Consider the following 6,943-nt stretch of genomic DNA (forward strand, 5'->3'; position numbering starts at 1 on the left):
TACACGTGTAATAAATTATTAATACACGTGTATTTATTTCTTATTGCCCGTGCAATTTATCTTTTTTCTGATGCTATGGAATAGCATAATGATTAAATACACGTGTAATAAATATTTCATACACGTGTAAGAAATGATTAAATACACGTGACGGTGTAATAAATATTTCATGCACGTGTAAGAAATGTTCATTACGCGTGTATTTAATCATTTCGTACACGTGTATGACATTTTTATTACACGTGTATTAATAATTAATTACACGTGTATTAATTATTTATTACACGTGTACTAATCATTTTTTTACACGTGTAATGGTTATGAGCCAAACGGCTTTCCATACATCTCTGCCTGGGTGCGTCTTTGAGCGCTCGCGTATAGCACCAAACACTGTACAAAAGGTTCTTCCCATTGTAGTTTCTTTGATAGCACTGAGAAAGCTAGCCTGTGACAGCATATCACTTCCTTCTACAGTATCGCTTGCCACAGTTGTGAGGTTTAATTGTTCGCCAAGGATTCTAGGTCTTGGCCACACGTTGGCTAATCCCTCTTAATGTGCGGTGGGGCGTAAAACGGGTGTTAACAATCCCGACGATAAGCCGATCTGTTACGGGGAGAAGAAAGAAGACTGTTTCTCATTACAGCAGGTGTTTTTGTTCCTCCTCAGGAGAAACGCTATAAACTTGACTGTAAGCAGATCTGGTGTGACGAGAGAAAAAAAACGTATTCCTCGTTAGAAAACTCTTTTGAACAAAATGAATGGTTTACATTTTTTTTTAGACATTGAGAGGGGTGTGATTTGTGTACCCTAAGTGCGAACTTGCTTCGGTCCCGGATAGCCGTATAGCTTGTAGGGGCGATACAAAACAAACAACCAACCAACCAACGTCTAGTGGGAACGCTGTACTAACAAATTTGTTATATATCAGTGGTTTTTTCTGTTTACATTTAGTCAAGTTTTGACTAAATGTTTTAACGTACAGTGGGGAATCGAGACGAGGGTCGTGGTGTATGTGCGTGTGTGTGTGTGTGTGTGTCTCTGTGTGTGTGTAGAGCGATTTAGACTAATCTGGACTACTGGACCGATCTTTATGACATTTGACATGAGAGTTCCTGGGAATGATATCCCCGGATTTTTTTTTCTCATTTTTTCGATAAATACTTTTGATGACGTCATATCCGGCTTTTTGTAAAAGTTGAGGCGGCACTGTCAAACCCTCATTTTTCAATCAAATTGATTGAAATTTTGGCAAAGCAATCTTCGACGAAGGCCGGACTTTGGTATTGCATTTTAGCTTGGTGGCCTAAAAACTAATGGATGAATTTGGTCATTAAAAATTGGAAACTTGTAATTAAAGTAATGTTTTTATCAAACGATCCAAACATAATTTCATCTTATTTGTTGTCATTTGCTGATTCCAAAAAACATATCCATATGTTATATTTGGATTACAAACAAGCTCTGAAAATTAAAAATATGAAAATTATGATTAAAATTAATTTTCCGAAATCGATTAAAAACAATTTCATCTTATTCCTTGTCGGTTCCTGATTCCAAAACCATATAGATATGATATGTTTGGATTAAAAACAAACTCAGTAAGCTAAAAAGAATAGACATACAGAAAAGCGTGTTATCCTGCTCAGCGCGACAACTACCGCACTATTCTGCATAGCTTGTCGATGTCACTGCCTTTGCCACGAGCGGTGGACTGACGAAACTACGAGTATGTGGTCTTGGTGAAAAAAGCAGTGCGTTCAGTTTCATTCTGTGAGTTCGACAGCTTGACTAAATGTTGTGATTTCGCCTTACGCGACTTGTTTTTCTTTTACGAAGACTTTTCGTCAACTTGCAGGATACAGCAACGTACCTTTCGACACACACAGCCCATACAGTATTAGCAAATGAACCGCACACTGAACTTGACCAATGCAATCCAATGCATAAATGCTACATTCTGGGAGGTTTTTTGTGTTCTTCTTGACCCACATGTCAGTAACAGCTGAACAAAAACATGTGCATCATTGCATTGCTGGTCCGAACTTGAATGTCAAGTTAAATACAATCTTAATTCAATTAACGTAATCATATGCAAAAGAAAATTAAATTCTGGGATGTTCTCGGCTTCCCATATCCTCATTTCCAGCTCTATTGAACAAAAACAAAACAAGATTGAAAATCCGAGTGAAAATGCATGCACTGTGGTTACTTCTATACTTTAAAGTACTCGCTCAAAGATTTAAAATTGTGAGGACTTAACATCTCAAACTAGATCAAATTCAAGGCCCCTTTAATATCAAAATCAACGGGAAAAAAAGACAAGAAAAAAAGACGTTCCTTTCTTCACAGTTCTGTTCAGTCACACGCACGCGTAGAATTAATTATCTCGTTCCGTTAGACGACATGCACGACATTTGTGTTCAGTTCGACAACCAACAAGATTAATTGCAGTCTAACAACTAAACGGCGAGTTCCAATGTACCAGAGATATTAGATAACACACGCACCCGTGTGCAAATATTTTCTCAGCACTTTCGTATTTTTCAATCCCACAATGCACCAGTGTGAGTCGCTTGCGCGCTGTTTGAAGCCCCCTAAGTCAACACTCAAAAGAGGAGGGAGAGCGCAAGTTACATATTCTTCAAGTATCGTCTGTCTTTGAAGGAAATAAGAGAGGAAGGGTATTCGTCTTCTTTTAATTATATACAAATAAATCTAAACGCCCTCTTTATGCTAATCAACTGTTGATTAACTCACAAGTGGTATTGGCCTCTCTCCTCCTCTCTCTCTTTCTCTCTCTCTCTGTTTCTCTCCTTCTCTGTCTCCCTTTCTATCTGTGTGTATCTGTCTCTCTCTCTCCGTCCCTCCCCCCCCTCTCTCTCCGTCCGTCCGTCCCTCTTTCTGTCTCTGTCTCTCTCTCCGTCCCTCCCCCCCCCCCCCCCCTCTCTCTCTCCGTCCGTCCGTCCCTCTTTCTGTCTCTGTCTCTCTCTGTTTCACTCCTTTTCTGTCTCTCTTTCTATCTGTCTGTCTGTCTGTCTCTCTCTGTCTCTCTCGCGTTTCTCTCTCTCTCTAACTCGTTTTCAGCCTGTCTGTCTGTCTGTCTGTCTGTCTGTCTGTCTCTCTCTCTTTGTATTTTTCTCTGTGTCTGCCTGTGTCTATCTCTGTGTGTTTGTTCGTCCCTCTCTGTCTGTCTGTCTCTCTCTCTCTCTCTCTCTCTCTCTGTCTCTGTCTCTGTCTCTGTATCTGTCTCTGTCTCTTGCTCTGTCTGTATCTGTCTCTGTCTGTCTATGTCTCTGTCTCCGTCTCTGTCTGTCTCTGTCTCTCTGTCTCTGTCTCTGTCTCTGTCTCTGTTTCTGCCTCTGTCTCTGTCTCTGTCTCTCTGTCTCTGTCTCTGTCTCTGTCTCTGTCTCTCTGTCTCTGTCTGTCTCTGTCTCTGTCTCTGTCTCTCTCTCTGTCTCTCTCTTGGGGTCAAAATGACTGACACAAACAGACAGGCAGATAGAGGTTCATGTAGCCAACATATAGCGATACAAACGTACAGACAGAGGTACCCACAGAGGTAGTCACAGTCAGACACACAGGCAGACCTCGCGCCCCCTAATTGGCGTTGAGGCGCGTCCCCCGGGTGGTGGATGGGGGAGCCTTCTCTACTAACTTCTGAGAGAAGGTCGCATCACTCTCGATGCCGTGAACCTAATTAGGATCTTTTTCTTGTTTCTTTATTTCTGCCTCCCCAAAGTCCTTTTACATTCCTTTTCTCACCCATAAAATTCTTCACTTATTACCCTTGTTAAGTGGTTCTTGTATAGAATATAGTCAATGTTTGTAAAGATTTTAGTCAAGCAGTATGTAAGAAATGTATAGTCCTTTGTGCTGGAAACTTGCATTCTCCCAGTAAGGTAATATATTGTACTACGTTGCAAGCCCCTGGAGCAATTTTTATATTTAGTCAAGTTTTGACTAAATATTTTAACATCGAGGGGGAATCGAAACGAGGGTCGTGGTGTATGTGTGTGTGTGTGTGTGTATGTGTGTGTGTATGTGTGTGTGTGTGTGTGTGCGTGCGTGTAGAGCGATTCAGACCAAACTACTGGACCGATCTTTATGAAATTTGACATGAGAGTTCCTGGGATTGATATCCCCATACGTTTTTTTCATTTTTTTGATAAATGTCTTTGATGACGTCATATCCGGCTTTTCGTGAAAGTTGAGGCGGCACTGTCACGCCCTCATTTTTCAACCAAATTGGTTGAAATTTTAGTCAAGTAATCTTCGACGAAGCCCGGGGTTTGGTATTGCATTTCAGCTTAGTGGCTTAAAAATTGATTAATGACTTTGGTCATTAAAAATCGGAAAATTGTAAAAAAAAAATAAACATTTATAAAACGATCCAAATTTACGTTTATCTTATTCTCCATCATTTGCTGATTCCAAAATCATATAAATATGTTATATTCGGATTAAAAACAAGCTCTGAAAATTAAATATATAAAAATTATTATCAAAATTTTTTTTCGAAATCAATTTAAAAACACTTTCATCTTATTCCTTGTCGGTTCCTGATTCCAAAAATATATAGATATGATATGTTTGGATTAAAAACACGCTCAGAAAGTTAAAACGAAGAGAGGTACAGAAAAGCGTGCTATGCAGCATAGCGTAACCACTACCCCGCTCGCGCGCTCTTCTTGTCAATTTCACTGCCTATGCCGTGAGCGGTGGACCACGAGTATACGGTCTTGCTGCGTTGCATTGCGTTCAGTTTCATTCTGTGAGTTCGACAGCTACTTGACTAAATATTGTATTTTCGCCTTACGCGACTTGTTTGATTAGTGCTTTTGTGAACAAGAAACAATTAACAAGTGGCTCTATCGGGCATCTCCCCCCTTTCCCCTATCCCATCTCCCCCCTTTCCCCTATCCCATCTCCCCCCTTTCCCCTATCCCATCTCCCCCCTTTCCCCTATCCCATCTCCCCCCTTTCCCCTATCCCATCTCCCCCCTTTCCCCTATCCCATCTCCCCCCTTTCCCCTATCCCATCTCCCCCCTTTCCCCTATCCCATCTCCCCCCTTTCCCCTATCCCATCTCCCCCCTTTCCCCTATCCCATCTCCCCCCTTTCCCCTATCCCATCTCCCCCCTTTCCCCTATCCCATCTCCCCCCTTTCCCCTATCCCATCTCCCCCCTTTCCCCTATCCCATCTCCCCCCTTTCCTCTATCCCATCTCCCCCCTTTCCTCTATCCCATCTCACCCCTTTCCCCTATCCCATCTCCCCCCTTTCCTCTATCCCATCTCCCCCCTTTCCTCTATCCCATCTCCCCCCTTTCCCCTATCCCATCTCCCCCCTTTCCTCTATCCCATCTCCCCCCTTTCCCCTATCCCATCTCCCCCCTTTCCCCTATCCCATCTCCCCCCTTTTCCTCGTCGCGTAACCTTCGTGGTTGAAAACGACGTTAAACACCAAATAAAGAAAGAAAGACAGGCAGATAGAGGTTCATGTACATATAGCGATACAAACGAACAGACAGAAGTACACACTGACGGTTCGTACATGCGTTGATGTTTGTTGACAATTGTAAGAGAGGGAACGGGGCAGTTGTTCGGGGGGCAGTTGTTTGGGGGCAGTTGTCACAGACAGACAGACGGACAGACGGACAGATTAACGGACGGACAAAAACCCCGACAGAACGACAACAGATAGACATAGATATACACGCGAGAATAACGGTTAAAGTTAAACCGAAACGAACAACTGGCACAAAAGGTATACTATATGTACAACCACAAGGTTTTGTAGGTCTCTTCTAGGACAACACTTTAGAAGCACCTGAGTACTACCACAGATAGCAATAACCTCAAGTGCTACTTCACTTTCATGTAAAGACTCACATGAATATGCTGCATGGTATCACCATTAAGAAAGTTCAGTGTCCTTTTTTCGTTCCTAAAATTATGGTTCTGCCTCGCGGAATTCCGTCATTGAATTGAACCAACCCCTTTGAGTCTTTACGAGTAAACCAAGCATTAACATTTATTGCTATTTTATTGATACGAACACTGTCAAATCATAAGCTCTTTTTCTATTCGTGCTCTTAGAGCGGCGAAGCTTTACTGAGCGGTATTTTCTTTAATGCGGCATACATATATTTGAATGAACTTACACAAAATTGAAGTGTATTGGCGAGGAGGAGGAAGGGGGGAGGGGTAGCGGAAGGGGAAGGGGGTAGTGATGGTGAAAGTTATGGTTCTTTTCAATTCATCGGGCGTTGCGCTGAATCTTGTGTATGCATCAGTGAAGGCCACCAAGTTACTTCTATCATTGCAAGTATTTGTTAATGTGATTTTTTTCGCTATTTGCATTATGATATTACCACTTGTCTACAGAACATTGAGTGTAAATGATGCTTGCAAACAAATGACTGTCTGCATGTATTTATGATTCGCGATTATAAACAACAGCGTTTAGCACCAACATGAATATTTTGATATTCGTCCTAGTTGAGAGAAGCTACCTTGTCACGTGCAAGCCTTTGGACAGATCTGCATTGGTTTACATGATCGCTTACAAAAGTATGTAACTGAAACTATGCCAAAACTATGTATTGTTTATAATTTGTAGAACGTGTTCATAAGCAGTCTGCTTGTTATCGTTCTATAACTATGTTGTTTTTGTTAAACGATTGTGCGTATGAAACCTCGCGCCCCCTAATTGGCGTTGAGGCGCGTCCCCCGGGTGGTGGATGGGGGAGCCTTCTCTACTAACTTCTGAGAGAAGGTCGCATCACTCTCGATGCCGTGAACTTAATTAGGATCTTTTTCTTGTTTCTTCTCTATTTCTGCCTCCCCAAAGTCCTTTTACTTTCCTTTTCTCACCCATAAAATTCTTCACTTATTACCCTTGTTAAGTGGTTCTTGTATAGAATATAGTCAATGTTTGTAAA

The sequence above is a fragment of the Littorina saxatilis genome, linkage group LG9 (assembly GCF_037325665.1).
Source record: "Littorina saxatilis isolate snail1 linkage group LG9, US_GU_Lsax_2.0, whole genome shotgun sequence".
NCBI lineage: Eukaryota > Metazoa > Mollusca > Gastropoda > Littorinimorpha > Littorinidae > Littorina > Littorina saxatilis.